This window comes from Schistocerca gregaria, chromosome 11, assembly GCF_023897955.1.
Source record: "Schistocerca gregaria isolate iqSchGreg1 chromosome 11, iqSchGreg1.2, whole genome shotgun sequence".
In the NCBI taxonomy this organism is placed as follows: domain Eukaryota; kingdom Metazoa; phylum Arthropoda; class Insecta; order Orthoptera; family Acrididae; genus Schistocerca; species Schistocerca gregaria.
In genome coordinates, this window is record NC_064930.1 from 61925186 (window position 1) to 61942393 (window position 17208).

Sequence of the window (17208 nt, forward strand, 5' to 3'; positions counted from 1 at the left end):
CCCTTCAGTTGGAAGAATCTGAACCTCAGAACTTTATTTAGCAGCAAGAGGGTGTACCATCTCACTGGCCAATCTCAGAATGCAACTGGTTAAATGACGTTCGTCTCAAGGGACTAGATGACAGAGCTCGCTTCACACGGCCTCCACATTTACCCCATCTGATGGCACGCAATTTTTTCATCCTAGTGTTCATCAAGGATCATGACTGTGCTACCAGCTGATCTACCAACATAAGAAACAGGATTGAAGCAGTTGTTGCAACGATTTCTCTTGCGATGATTACTCCAGACACAGTGATCGAGGTTTGGGATAAACTCACCTATTGACTATATTTTTCACACGTAAAATTGTTACCAGATTAGGTATTTTTTGGTAGTACACTTTCCCACTTATGAAGTTAAAAATCTGCTAATGATATTCCACTGTAATTAGAATTTTGTGTGGATGAAACATCATCTCTGCCTCTCTCTAGGCAATTAGGCATGTCCACTACTGCCTCATATTACATTTATTTGCTGATGAAATCTAGAGGGCTACTGAACAATGCCAGCTATCAGTGTACTCTCTGAAGTGCTATGTCAAATGTTATGTAGATGCCATCTGTGGTGTTTTTGTTTCAAAATTATGGTTCATGTTCTTCAGCAATATTTTATTTATTTACTGTGGGCTGTAGCTTATACCATGTCATACAATAGACCAGTACAGTACTAAGCACGATAATACGTGTACTGAAGGTCACATAGCTGCTGTTCTGCTTTGCTCTTATTTTTCAGTGGTAGTAGTTGTCCTGGAGACTTCCAGCACGTCCGTTAAGGACTATATTAAAATGGAATCGAGTTGGTGAAGTCAACAAATGTGTCATTACTTTTTTTCATACATTCCACAGTTACTATTATGTCCTGGAGGGGGGGGGGGGGGGGGGGCAGGAAAGCTTTTTTACTGTGGTCCAACCAGTACAAATTTTTAATATGTTTCAAGGCATTAATAATAATAAAAATGCCTATCCAGAAGCCTCTATTCCCATGACAGGCACATTAGTTTGTCAGTTTTTGTTTCATTTAAGTGATCATGTTATCAGTAATCTCATCCACCGGTTGTTTCTCAAAACTTATTTCCACCACATCAATGATGTTATGGGTCTCTTAGCATGATACACATTTTTTTCTAGTTTTTGTCTGTAGTTCACTGCAGTAGAAAAGAAATATTTGCAAATACAATGCTATGAGGAAAATGGTTTGCCTTTTGCTCTAGTGAATCGCAGAAAGGATTGAAATGTACAGCTATAAAACTCTTCTTAATCTGCTTCTACAGATATACTCTGCAAATCACCATGAGATCACGGTGCAGGGTGCAACCTATTGTACCAGTTATTTGGGCTTCTTTACACTCCATTCACATATGTAGTGAGGGAAGAATGAATGAATGATTCTGTGAGTGCTATAATTCTTCTAATCTCGCACTCATGATCCCTACACGAGCAATACATGGGGGATTGTAGTATATGCCTACAGTAATCATTTGGAGCCAGTTCATGAAACTTTGTTAATAGACTTTCTCAGGATAGTTTACACCTGTCTTCAAGCGTCTTGGCATTTTAGTTCCTTCAGTATCTCTCCGCCACTATCCTCTGGATTAAACAAACCTGTGACCATTCGTGCTCCCCTTCTCTGTAATGTTCAATATCCCCCAATTAGTCCTATTTGGTACGGGTCCCACAAGCGTGAGCAATAATCTAGAACAGATACAACGAGTGATTTCTAAGCAGTCTCCTTTGTGGACTGATTACGCTTCCCCAGTATTCTGTCAAGAAACAAAAGTCTACCACCTGCTTTACCCAAAACAGAGTATGTGATCATTCCATTTCATAACCCTGCAAAGTGTTACATCCAAGTATTTGTACAAGTTGCCCAATTATAACAGTGACTCACAGATATTAAATATATTTTTGTTTTGTGAAAAGCACAATTTTACATTTATGAACATTTAGAGCAAGCTGCCAATCTTTCCTACACTTTGAAATCTTATCAAGAGCTGACTGAATATTTATGCAGCTTCTTCCAGACAGTACTTCATCACAGATAACTGCACCACCTGCGAAAGTCCGAGGCAAGTATTAATAGTGTCTGCAAGCTCATTAATATACAATATGAACAGTAAGAGACTCAACATCCTTCCCTGGCACAACCCTGAAGTTACTTCTACATCTGACTATGACTCTCCATAAAAGGTACCATGCTTAGTCCTCAATCCAGTGGCAAATTTCTCATAAATATATAGTGTTACAACCATGAGCATTAGTTACCTGTGAGATTCGATGCTGTGAGTTCATGTTAGTCAAGAATGCCTCAGGTGACAAAGATGCGATAACTGACACCTCACCGATTTTGAACGAGGTCAAATTATGTGTCTACTAGAAGCTGGATGTTCCTTCTGCAATGCTGCAGAAAAGACTCGGCAGTAATGCAGCTACTGTACACGACTGCTGTCAGTGGTGGTCACCAGAATGTACATTCACAAGACGACTGGGCTGTGGGCGGCCACGTGGCACTACTGAGAGGGAAGACAACTGAGTTTGGCGCACCGCTGTGGCACGTCGTATTACATCTGCAGCAGCAAGGGGCAGCAGTTGGCATCCCAGTTACACAACGAACCGTTACAAACCAGTTACTTCAAGGAAAGATCCAAGACTGGTGCCCTGTAAAATTCATTTCACTGACTCCAAACCACAGCCATTTGTGAATTCAGTGAAGTCCAGCAAGAGCTCACTGGAGGTCAGGTGGGGGTCTGTCGGTTAGGAGGGGGCCAAATGAGGGCCTGCAACCAACCTGTCTGCATGCTGGAACCACACCTGGAGTTATCATCTAGGGTGCGATTATGTACGACAACAGGAGCACTTTCGTGCTTATCCCACACACCGTGACTGCAAATTCTGTTTTATAGTCTTGTTGTGCCTATCTGTGACAGCATCTCTGCTATATGGTGAGTAGCAGTCTACCCTTTCCATAATATTAATATCATTCCGCCCTGGATTTTCCATTGTTGTACTATTGTTCAACTATTACAGCAACTGACAATGTTGAACACATAGTACATTAACCATTGGAAAAGAGTAGTGGGTTAACAACGAAAATTCAGAAAATTACATAACTATCTTTCACTTCCTTCATGTCACAGAATTGGTGGGCAACTGACAAACTCCGCATTGAGGAGCCCATTACTGAATCGCAAAACAATGCAAAAACAGGGCAGCTGATCATAAAAAGAGAAAACGAAGTCAAAACATAAAAACAAGAACGCCAAATAAATCAGATGGAACAGTTTTCTAGAAAACAGCCTAGAATCAGTAGGAAATGCATCTACAAACTACTTCAATAAATTTTGTAAAAATCTAACAAGTATCATTACCACTTCAGGAAATAATGTCATACATCGTTTCCGTTTACCTGTTTCTAAGTATCAAGTAACAAGAGTCAAACAGGTTGAAAAACAGTCAACAAACCCCCATAAATGTATTGTGTTTCAAATACTTAATGAAAGTCTCGTCTGCCTTTACTGCTAAGCCACTAATGAACATGATTAACACATCCACAGCAGGCAGTTTTTGCTGGGAGTTTAAAAACTGCAAGGATATTTTGAAACTCCACAAGGGTCTTTCCATGCTCTAACCTCCAAGTGTACTTTGGTAACGCCTCTCACAAGTAGTATGAGAAAGTAGGGACGGCAGATCATATGATTAATATGGCCCAAAACAATGATGTTTTCATTTAACTGAAAGAAATATTAAGTGAACTGAAGTCACCAAAACTGTATGTCAGCCTAATCTGAGGACTTAACTATGTTGTAAACCTATCAGACTCCTTAGAGAGAATTTAAAAAAACGCACGCACACACACGTATGCAAAACTTAAGAACAAATGTAACTTTCAAGTGATGTGTCACTGGCAAGTAATATAGCACAATGAAACTTTGAATGTACATAGAAGGAACTGCTCCGTGCCAGTACAAAAGGTAACTCAAAGCAACATGCTATGAGATATAAAGAAATGACACTTTTATTCAAAGACAAAAATTACATTCAAGCCACAACAATTTACGACAGTCGCCTGGCCATGGATCTTAACCATTCAGCCTCTTGAATATATGCATGCAATTATTTTAAGAAAATTTTGTGGGACCTGCTGTTTTATCACATCAGATATAATTTCTGTATTTTTGCATGTCAGAAGTCGCAACTGTCCCCTCTGCTGCTCTGGGACAATGTTGAAGTTAACACATTCCTCGAGTGCTCTGTCGCAGCTGGTGCTGCCACTGGAAACCAGAGTCGAAAACATTTAAAATGGAATGGTGTCATCCACTGTCCCCTCATCCCAATAAATTCAAGAGCCAGCCACTGCTGAAGAAGAGATACTCATCCTGTCCTGACGTCTCCCCGTGCAATCATCACACCTTCTGCCCTTAGCAAACAACTGTCAAGCATTGACAATTCCTGTCAGATGAGGATGTCCAGCAGGCAGTTACAGACTTCTTCATGCAGCCGGAAATGGTGTTTTACTGAATAGGTTTCTCCAGCCCGGTACGTCGGTGGGATGATTGCCTCAGTACTCACGGCAATTTCACCCAACCGGCACACAATTCTGGACTGTACAGCTTTCAAACAGAAACTTTTCGATCCTCTCTCTACACCGCACGTATAATAACTGCAGTACTGTAGGTAATCAATACGGCCTGAGCTGGCGGCTCTAAGATTCCTGCGAGCGCCACACGCAGTGCTTTCATCACCCTGCCAATGAAGAACCTCCACATCGCCAACCAATGGAGACCACCCAGACAGTGTTACATGCGGCCGCCATCCGAGCACCATACTTCTACCTTTCGAAAAGTTCTGTGTTGCTAGTTGGTGACAAACATTACTTCAAGTTGTTGACAGTTAACTTCAGTGGCAAATATTCAGTGTACTTGGGTGCCGCCTGTGTCACACCTCAGCTTATAGCTAACCACGATCACTCAAGTTGCCAACAGTGCAGCAGTTGTTCTGCACTAAGTTGACTACAACATATTTATTTAAAATGCATTTATGTCCACTAATCTTTTGCTCGCCCGTCCAGATTCCTATGGCAACATATCTTCAGGCCACCTTCCACCCATTTGTCACAGGCCTAACGGCTACCGACGCTCGACACGGCAGGCGGTGAACTTTGTCAAACCTACGACGCCTTGTCGTTTTCCTCCCTTTGTCGCCTAATTTTTACCACTTTCTGCACATTTTTGTTTGTGTTTGTACCATTTGTGCTTCTGGAAATTTCTGTCTCAGATCTACACTTGTCACTTTTGTTCAGTTTGCTTGTTTGCGCTGCCACATATTTGGCTTTAGTATTTTTTCCTTTGCTACGGCTAACCTACCACCCCAAGCCTCATGCTCGCCCGTCTCTCAATTAGCAGCACCACAATTACGGGTGCCTTTGCTTCCAACACTCCATCTAAGGTGTCTTCTTCAGTTACAGACACAACAAATGACACAGCTTATCAAGATGATGAGGGCTTCGTTCAAATGCAGATGGCAGCCAATGAGACTCTCAGTAAGACACCACAAACTACATCAGCACCACAATTTATGGAGCCATGAATGGTGCCCCCATTTCACCCATTTGAAGGGGAAAAAAAAGAAAGAGGACTGGAATGAGTACTTCGCTCAGGCTGAAGCTCACCTATCTGAAAAAGTACCAGTTACTGATAAACAACCTTTTTTCTTGATACTTCCTGGCAGATTAAATCAGTGTGCCGGACCGAGACTCGAACCCGGGACCTTTGCCTTTCGCGGGCAAGTGCTCTACCAGCTGAGCTACCAAGCACGACTTGTGCCCCATCCTCACAGCTTTACTTCTGCCAGTACCTCGTCTCCTACCTCCCAGACGTTACAGAAGCTCTGGAGAAGAGACAGAAGCAAAGCTGTGAGGATGGGGTGTCAGTCGTGCTTGGATAGCTCAGATGGTAGAGCACTTGCCCGCGAAAGGCAAAGGTCCCGAGTTCGAGTCTCGGTCCGGCACACAGTTTTCATCTGCCAAGAAACTTCATATCAGCGCGCACACTCCGCTGCAGAGTGAAAATCTCATTCTGGAATCTGTTTTCTTATCAACAGCCAGTGTGTCAGTCGATTGATTGCGCTCCAAAGTATTCCCCACTTCACGGCCAGAACTTTTTAACTATGAAGGTTTAATCCAGTTTCTGAATGGCAATTGTGATGATGAAGTTCAGGAGGTGGTTGCCAGGTCCAGGTTTTCAGACTAAATAAGCAGTCTGGACAAACAGATAGTGGGCGAGAGACCTACAAGGACTCAGATATCTAGTCACATAATCAGCCACACCAGCATGGTACCGGCATGAAGGCTTGCCCACACTGCTTCTTAGCTCATAAGCATAGCTTCTTTTTCAGGTGTCAAGAATGGTCATGTTCAAGGGGTGTGCTTACAGAAAGAGAAGCCTCCCTCTCCTAACATACACCCACACAAATCAAATTTTGCTGTACATGATGTGCATTCCGAACCGAACAGAGCTTCTAGTGTACAAGAGAAGAATGGTAGTTCAATTTCATGAAGTCAGTAGCATTTTCTTTAGCACAACGCAGCTCTTTGTGGACCTTGTAATAGGTGGCTACACTATTCAGTCGCAATTAGCTACGACTGTCTCAGTTTCTTTCCTCAGTCGCAATACTTATGATCATCTTGGCAAGTCCAAGCTGCACAAATCGTACATTACACTTACACCATATAACGGACAAGACATTCCAGTGCTAGGTTCTTGCCGCCTTCTTTCCACGTAAAAGAATATGTAAAAGACTGAAATTTCAGGTTTTGCGTTCATGGAATAGTGCAAATATGTCTGACCACGATTTGTTTGGATTGTGTGTGTTACAAATGTGTTGTCAGTTGCTAATTTTAATTTGAAGGACTGTGTGCTGAATTCAAAGACTTGTTCAGTGATGGCTTAGGCATAGCTTCTAATTCTGCTGTGCATGTGACCACTAAAAACAATGCACAGCCTCACTTCTTCAGGTCTCCCACTATACTACACATGCTCAGGGAACACGTTGACTGGAACTTCCACTGTGGCATCCATCACAGCAAGTCAGTGGGCATCTCCGTTAGTACTTGTCAAAAAGCCTTCAGGCAAATTGTGTATTTGTCCAGACTAAGGCAACATTGTACTCCCAAACAGTTGATGAAGAAACTGAAGAATAACAAGACCCCAGCATTCCTGCAGAACAGCTAAAATGTGGAGAGCAACATTAGAGCAGTCTCTAAGCTTATCAATCACATGTTGGAACAGGAAAGGATACCAGATGAATGGAATGAAGGAATATTACATCCTATACATAAAAAGGGAGACTGAATGGAGTGTAGAAACCACGGTGGAATCACCCTCCTGAACCTGGGGTACAAGGTGTTATCTAATATTTTTGATCGGCTACTGCCACAGGTGGATAAAGAAATTGAAATACACCAAAGCGGGTTTCGACGAGGAAGGTCAACAATAGACCAGATTTTCAATCTGCACCAAATTTTGGAGAAAACCGTCGAATATAGAATTGAAACACATCACCTGTTTATTAACTTTACGGCTGCACATGAAAGTGTCAATAAGAATCAGTTCTTTACAGGAGACGCGGATACATGGAAAGCTCCTAAGGAGGTTAAAATGATGTCCGACATATCAAGCTGCATTTGAGTTTGAGGAAGTTACTCAGACATCCCAGAAATAAAAAATGGAGTATATCAAGAATATGCATTAGCATGATTATTATTTAATGTAGCACTCGAGAAGGTAATTAAGAAAGCAGGCCTACAGGTCAGGGGCTCCACCTTCTACAAGTCAGTGCAGATTTTAGCATATATAGTTGACATAGACATCCTAGCACGGACAGTACCAGCATTGAAAGAAGGTTTTACAGCCGTAGTCAAGCAAGTAAGAAGATGGGTCTTATGATAAATGAAGATAAGACTAAATATATGGCCTGTGGGAAAGCATGTCAACCCAATATTCCATCAACTTTCAGTGTGAATGCATCCACATTTTAAAGAGTTGATAGCTCCAAGTGTCTTGGTTCCACAGTCATTTGATTTAATGAGATCTCAACTGAAACTATGATTAGACTGATATCAGCACGTAAGTCATATTTTGCCTTCAAGTAATTTATTCCAGTCAAGACTCCTAATCTGCCCAACAAAATTCACTATTTTTAAAACCGTTCTCTCTCACACTTCAGAAACATGGGCCTTGATGGAAACCGATGCAAGGCTGCTCGATGGATTTGAGAGGAAAGTTTTGAGGAGAATAACTTGCCCTGTGTGTGATGTAGAACAATGGAGAAAAACGTACAATGCAAAATTGTACACTCTATATGCCGATGCTCCTGTAACAAAAACCATACGATCAAGAAGGATAACATGGTCATGTCGTGTGTCAAGAGTGGATCAGTCTGAGGTGATGATTCTCTTTGGTAACCCAGGAGGACAAAGAGGACGACATCAACCTTGAGCAAGATGGCTGGATGCAGTGAAAGAAGACCTGTGGAAGCCCGAATCCAATAACTGGAAGAGGGTAGCATGTGAACTTGATGGATGGTGGAAGCTCATTGAGAAAACCAAGGTTCATCCTTGAGTAGTGCCATAGACGAAGAAGAAGAAGAAGAAGAAGAAGAAGAAGGCCACATTGTATCCCCGAATAGTGACTGATTAATTTTCTCTAACTCAACCTGATGAACTTGTTGACAGTTTGGGAGCTGGTCGTTACTTGAAGACTGATTTACACTATGCCTACCTCCAGATCGCTTTAGATGAACAATCACAACAGGTGTCTGTCATTAATACACACAAGGGACTCCTCAAACTTTTCAGTTGCTGTTCAGTAGTGCATCCACGCCTCCAATTTTTCAGTGCTATTTGGAACAAAGTGCTGCACCTGTGCCTTTGTGTATCAGGTCCCAAAGCAGACTGCGCACCATGTGCCAAGTGGTATCAGAAGAGGTCTAAAATGCAATAGACCTGAGTGGGTGTTCTTTCAAACTGAGATCGAGTACTTGGGGCATGTAATTAATTCTCAGGGTGTTCATCTGGTGTATTCACACTCGCAGGTCCTTCGTAGCCTCAAACCTCCAAATAATGTTTCTGAACTGCAGTCCGTGCCATGGAAGCTGATGTAATACATCTTCTTCACTCCAAATCCAGCTCTGACTGCGGCACCACTGCACTGTCTTTGCTGAAGAATGTACTTTCTGTGTGGTCCCAAGAAAATGACACTGCTTTTCGACGACTCAAAGACTCTTTTCTGAGTGATCATTGCCTCGTTCATTTTGATGCCTCAAAACCTATGGTCTTGACCACGGATGCCTCTTAGTAAGGCATTGTTGCTGTACCCTCCTGCAGGATTGGTTCTACTGACAAATCAATAGCTTTCAAGTCCAAATTGCTTAACAAAGCTCAAAGCAACTATCTGCAAATAGAGAAGGAGCCTCCTACCATTAACTATGGAATTACTAAATTTCATCAGTATTTGTACAGAAGAAAGTTGTATTTGGTTGCTGTCCACAACATTTTGCAGTAACTTTTTAACCCAGCCAAGCTCATCCAGAACTGCATTCCACATAAATTGCAATGTTCGGGTCTCATCTTATCACACTACAATGCGAGATAATGCATAGGCCCGCAACAAAGCGTGCCAATGCAGACACATTTTCCCATCTTCCTTTGGCACTGGGTGCAGACTTTGAAGCATAAGGAGCAACTTGTTGCTACACTGAGTCACAGGACTGTCAGCTTCCATTAGACAACCAGAAGATTGCCCAGGCAATGACAGCAGATCCCTACTTGTGGATTCTGCTGCACTACATCCACACCGATTGTCACTCACTATGGAACAAACTGGTAGCCTGGGATTTGTCAAGACTTTGCATATCGGCGTGACTTGCCTGAGCTACAAAGTGTCATACTGCAGTGTACTGAATCTGAACAGTTGTGTGTGACGATTCCAGGAGATATCTGGAGACATTTTCTTATTCTGCTTCACCAGGGTCACTAAGACATAGCCATACCAAGCAATTAGCTCACCGACATGGTACGCGGTTTGCCACGGACTCCCAAATAGAGCAGGTAACGATTCAGTGCCTTACTTGTGCAAAACACAAGGCAGGTTCTCCACAACAGTTCTTCGATTGGCCAAAGCCAGCACTAGGATTTGGATTTTGCCAGACACTACCAGAAAACTCATTGGCCAACTGTCTTTGAAATATACAGCAAGTTTTCATTTGTGGTTCCCACGCACTCTATGATGATGTTTTGCAATCTTCAAGCCTCACATTCTGTATTTTGCCTCAAAGGTCTACCAGCATTGCTTGTTAATGACTTCGGATCACAATTTGTGTCCGCAGAATTCGATTACTTCTGTCATCACACCACAAGGGCAGCAGTCCAACAGAGAAACAGAATGCTTTGTTTGCACATGTGGGACCAACATTTGCTCTTCTTCTTGTCCTACCACTCCCGGCCTCGCAACAGCACACCACCAGCAGACTTGCTTCACAGACTGTGCTACCACTCCTTGCTCTAGTTGCTGCACGCACCGCAGCGGCCTGCACCTGCTCCACTCACTAAGACAATGTAGAAGTGAAACAAATCCTTTTCTCTAATTTTTTTTAAGGTCACACAGTGGTCAGAAGTGCTGGGAACAAGATATTGTCATAATGTTGCTTGCCAATTGCGTATTTTGACAGAAGGTCCAGGCAGATTGCGGAGGGGGCACCTGAATCAACTTCACACCTGTAAATTGGGTTATTCTGTAACTGATACTCTGTTCTCAGGTTTGTGGTCTGCCCAAGTAATGCAGTTTGCATCCACTTCAGCTTTATGGGGCTCTGGGATGAGATGGGAAAGTATTAGATATCTTGGCGACAAACAGACCTGAACTTTTTGAGGAAGTTAATCTACAAGGAGGTATTAGGGACCATAATGTTGTGGCTTCTACGTCAGTTCAAATGGTTCAATTGGCTTTGAGCACTATGGGATTTAACATCTGAGGTCATCAGTCCCCTAGAACTAACCTAAGGACATCACATAAATCCATGCCCGAGGCAGGATTCGAACCTGCGACCACAGTAGTCGCTCGGTTCCAGACTGAAGCACCCAGAACCGCTCAGCCACAACGGTCTGCTTCAATGTCAGTGGAAGTTGCAAACAACCAAAGAAACAGCGTAGAGTTTTCTTGTTTGGAAAATCAAATAAAAGTGTCATTAATGTAGATATTCATAGTCAGCTCCAAGCATTCACCACAGGACACTAAGATATTGAGCACCTTTGGATGGAATTTAGAGGTATTGTCCACCATGTCCTAGAGAAATATGTGCCTAGCTAAAATATAGGCGAGGGAAAGGATCAACCTCAGTTCAACAAACATATTAGCAAGTTGCTGAAAAAGCAGAGAATTTTGCACAGTTGTTTCAAATGTAGTCATTACCCTGCTGACAAACAGAAATTATGTGAAATGAAAGCACCAGTCAAAAGGTCAATAAGAGTTTCTTTTAACAAATTTGAAAGCAATATTTCATCTGCAGGTTCTAAAAATAACCCCTAAAAATTTTGGTCTTGCATAAATTCTATGAACGCTACAATAATTCAATACCTTCTCTTGCTGACAGTACAGGTAATGTAATGGATGATCACCATTCCCACTTTCAATTACTGAACAAATCCAAGGATGGCTGACAGTGTTTAGTGTATCTGGGACTGTGAAACAGTTAAGATCCTTAGTTGCCAGAAAGGCATCTGGCCCAGACAGTATCCCCGTAATATTTTATCTTGACTATGCTACAAATAGAGCACCATTCTTGTTCATCACCTACCAGATATCAATGAAACAGAGCAAAGTTCCTCAGCTGGAAGAAGGCCCAGGTCACAGCAATTTATAAAAAGGGTAGAAAATTGGAAGCACACAATTACCAGCCAATTTCACTGATATCGATTTGTTGTACAATCTTTGAACGTATTTTGCGTTCAGATATAAAGACCTTTCTAGACTGAGAAGCTGATCTGCAGAAACCAGCACTGTTTTAGGAAACAGCAGTCATGTGACACACAGGTGGCCCTCTCTGTGCACGGTATACCTCAACTTTCGAAAGGCGTTCGACTCAGTTTCCCACTGTCACTTACTCCTGAAAGTGCATGCTTATGATCTATCTGATGACATATGCGGTTGTACAGAAAGTTTTCTAATAGACAGAAAGCAGTATGTCGTCCTGAATGTGGAGACTTCAACAGAAACAAGCCCAACATCAGGTGTGGCCCAGGGCAGGATAATAGGTCCGCTCCTTTTTACAATTTACATAAATGATCTGGTTTATGGTACTGACAGTGCCATTAGACTGTTTGCCAATGATGCTGTTGTCTACAGGAAAGTAGTATCACACAAAAACTGCGAACAAATCAATGAGGATTTGCAGAAAATAAACACATGGTGTAATGAATGGCACTTATCTCTCAATATTAGGATGTGTTACCTACTGCGCATAACAAAGCAAAAATCCCCTTTAATGTACGAGAACAAAATGAATGCCCAGTCTTTGGAAGTGGTAACATAAGTCAAGTACCTGGGTGTGACTATAGGAAATGATCTCCAATTGAACGATCAGATTACACAAGTAATGGGTAAGGCAAACTCTAGATTGCAGTTTATTGGTAGAATCCTGAAATGATGGAGTCCTTCAACAAAGGAAATTGCTTAGAATACTTTTGTTCGTACAGTCGTAGAGTATTGTTCATCTGTGTCGGACCCTTACCAGTTGGGTCTGATACAAGAGATTGAGAAAGTCCAAAGAAAAACAACAAAAACACACTGGTGCATTTAGCCATCGCAAGAGTGTTGCAAATCTCATAGAAAGTTTGAAGTGGGACGCACTTGCAGACAGACGATGCGCTAAACAGAAGGGGCTGCTCACTAAATTCCGAAATCCAATGTTCACCGGGATGTAGATCATATATTATTACCAACTACTTTCGTATCAGACAATGATCACCACTCAAAGATAAGGGAAATTAGAGCTCGTACTGAGGCGTTCAGGCAGTCATTTTTCCCTCACGTGATCTGCGAGTGAATACAGTGGTAGAAAGACGACTTTGGCACCATAAGTGCCCTCTGCCACGCACCGCTTGGCAGCTAAGAGTATATATGTAGACATAGTTGTATCGCAAACACACAGTAGTGAACTGATCGGCCTGGAGTCTGCTGCACCTTAACCATTGCCAAGTGGACAGCCGATCTCCACAGGTGTCTGTTTTCTCCATTATGCGGCTAGCCACCGGGGCTGCCACACCACTTCAAGATGTCGCTGTGGTCTCCACCAGAAGACCTTCCACTGTCGCTGAGTGCAGAGTGGTGCCCTCTGCCTCATTTCTTAGCTGACATTCTGGGGTAGTCATGAGACAAACACCAGGAAGTGGACGTGGGCTCTGGCACCAGCCACCGCTTCCTGCTCCCTCCACCACCACCACCACCACCACCACCACCACCCCCACCACCCCCACCACCCCCACCACCATCACCACCACCACCACAACAACAACCACAACAACCACAACAACCACAACAACAGCTGCAATCAGAGTTAAGGGGGGGGGGGGGGGGGGTGGAAATGTAGTATCTTAGGTTCCAAATACTGCCAGAGGCAGCACCTCAAAGATTCCTGCACTCCTACGAGCAGAACTTTCAACACCGCTGCCAATGAAGAACCTCCTCCAGGTTCTTGACTTCTGAAGACCACCAGGGTGGTATTACAAGTGCCAGCAATATGGGCAGCAACCTCTACTTCTGCTTCTACTTGCAGCTTCGTGCTTCTGGCGACAGTTTCACGTTGCTAGTTAATGCTGAACATTACTCCAAGTTGTTGATTGTTAGTGTACTGTCTGCCACGGGTTCCCCTAAATGGCAGACAGCACTGCATAACAGCCACACTATGACGGAAACAAACCAACAGCCAAACACGTGAAGACATCAGGTAAACACGCCGAAGATGCCAGTCGATTAATAGGAATCTTTCCTTGCAGAGGCCGCCGCGACATATCCGGCCACGGATTCCTACGCCAGGTTTCTATTGGCTCCAGCTCACTATATAGGCCCGACAAGTCGAAGGCAGACCAGTCTTCCTCCGCTGATAATGGCAACCGCTATAGCAGAGTCTCCGAGAAGACATCACCGAAGCCACTGTACTGCAACGCCGATCGAAGTACCAGCCTACCCAGAGGAACCACATCTCCGGCTAGATCGACGGATGTCTACATCTATTGTACAGCCAGCTATTGTATTGTATTGCAGAAGAAGTTAGGTTCAATAAACTGTTAGAGAACACAACAGTTAGCTCTACTGGCAAACATTCAATTTATAGAGACGCATACACGTGTCAGGCCTCTGCTTGTACCTACCCACTATCACCCTCAAGATGCCAATAGTGCAGCAGTTCCCCTGCGATAAGATGAGTACAATATATTTATTTCATGTGCACTTGTTCCACTAATCATTTGCTTGCCTGTCCGGATTCCTACGGCAATAAATCCTTCTGACGCCTTCCTCCTATTTGTCATCAGCGATGTGGGCGTAACAGTTGCCAACTTGTGCAACAGTAATAACCAGGAAATATCAGTAAGAATGGAATACCAAGACTGAAGCACTCCTGTTAAAGAAGGGATGTAGTCTTTTGTCCCTACTGTATAGAACAGGGATGGTAATGAAAGTAGGGTTCCGGGATGGGTTGAAATCCAGGGTCAAGAATATCAATCCTCAGAGAAAGTGAAGTTAAGTAATGCACGATCAGTTGAGTGGAATGATTAGCATAATGAGCAAAGGACTGATAAGAAATAAGGTTATCCACAGAATTGCCTACAGACATTCCTCCAGAATCTCAACACCTTCTCCCCATTTACTTCACTGCCCCTTCTCCATCCAATAAGCCACCATTCTTTATCTCTACCACCACCTCAAGGATGGCCACATTGGTACCTCCATCCACATCAAAAGTACCATGAATACATTCCTTTTCCAGGAACAGATCTCCCTGGCCTCATCTCACTAGTCACCTCCCACACCTCACATATCCACAGTCGGGCCACAAAGGGGCTCTCCCCTCATGACTCTGTACCACCCTCAACTGGAGAAACTGAATCACATTCTCCACCAGAGTTTCTATTTCCTCTCGTTGTGTCGTGAAATGAGGAATGTCCTATCCACTATCCTTACAGTGGTATTCCGCCAACCACTGAATCTTCCTGTAATGCCCCTGTAATAGACCCATATGCAAGTCCTGTCCCATACATTCTCCCACTACCACCTGCTCCTGTCTCGTCACTGGAATCTCCTACCCCGTAAAAGGCAGGGACGCCTGTCAAAGCAGCTGAGTGATCTACAAACTAAGCTGCAACCACTGTGCTACATTCTACAAGGGCATGACAAGCTGTCTGTCCACACGAATGGCCACCACCATACTGTGGCCAGGATACAGCTGAACTACACATTTGTTGATTGTGCTATCTAACAAAATGTGCTTCACTTTAAGGAATGCATCATACCAAGAACAGCTTTTCTGAACTGGACGGGTGGAAAATCTTCACGACACACTCTTCGCTCCCACGACCCCCCAGTCCTCAACCTTTGCTAGTCCATGTCCTCCACACATCCATCCCATCCCCCGACCCCACTCCAGCACAGAAACACCTTCTACCCTGCCATCGCAACAATGGGCTTGAGCCGTGGTAAAAAATTGCTGTTTTGAAGAGCGCACCGCAGCGCGTAGTGTGAAGCAGTTTCCGTCCGTTTCTGGCGGTGGCGCCACTGCGGCAGTCACAGCTTTGGTGTCTCCCTCTGGTGGGAAAGGGGAAAGGTCGCCTGTTCACGTGCATTTAAGGGGAGCGATGAGTGGGCTCAGTCTCTCATCCCCAGCTTGCTAGTCTGTCTCTCGTCTGAATTTGTGGCGCAGTGAGAACTCAACGAGTGGTCGCCCGGTTGGGGGCTTAGTTCCTGCATCTGAGTCTGCATGTTAGGACGCCAGTCTGCTCGAGTTGCTCAGGCAACCGTTATTGGCGGTTGGATCGATCAGTTGGTCGGTCACACACTGAGACAAGATGATTTGTCCGCATTGAGCGTCGGCGCACATGAGGTCACCACGTGAGTACAGTGGGTTAGCCTTATAGCGAGGGGTAGTGGCTTCACGGCCGACACGTAAGCAACAGGAGTCAACCCACGATGTCTGTCTGGCCGGTGCGAGCTGCGACACCGTGAGACGGCAGATCGGCGTGCCTTCGTGCGTCCGTCGAAGCAGCAGGCAGCGTACGGTTCGGGAGAACGTTTCCGGGTTGCTGCGCTAGGTCTTCGCCAGAAATCGCAGTTTATTATAAGTTAAGTGATTGGTGATATGTTGTTTAATTTAATTGTTAAATTCTACTTGTTTTCTTGGTGAGGTCCCAGCCGCTTTGTTTTGGGGTCGTCCCACCATTCTTCTCCGTTGGCTCACTCACATGAAGGTGGTTATTTACGAATTGGGTGGTCTGTTTTTCCCTTGTGGAGTAGGGGTGGGTTAGAGCAGCCTGCGGCTCGGGTTGTTCGATAATCTGCCTATCAATCTACCATACGTTAATAGCTGCCTGTGTCATGTTTGTCGGATTCGGTGTGTTAAATTTATTGCTTGAAGTGTAATGGTATAATTCCTGAAATATGTTTTTATCTTGCCTGTCATCTTGAGAGGCGGTATATGTGTACTGTAGACCATGTTTGGCCAACATTGTATAATTTTATGTAAGACTGCATGTCATGGGCTTTTATTTAAATGGTCATTTTAGTATATGAAGTTGCCACCCTTCCACCGTAAGACTTTTCTTAGAAGTTAAAATCAAGTTGCACCTTCGGTGGGAAGTTAATCTTTTAATTTTAGTGTTTTGTACCATTTCCATCCCTCCTACGGGGCGCATAGTTTGTGTACTTGTGTAAATTGTTGAAACTTTCACTTTAAGTTACTTTGGTGCATTGCAGATTTGCCCCTGTGTAGCCTTTCAGAGGTTGTTGTGAGTGGCCACGACTACAGCCGTGTCAAAAGGGAGTGGCAAGGCTCTCAGCCCAAAGCTCGTACACTCAAAAATTTGTTTCCTTCTGCCTCTGAATAAATTATAACTTGATATTTGGAGG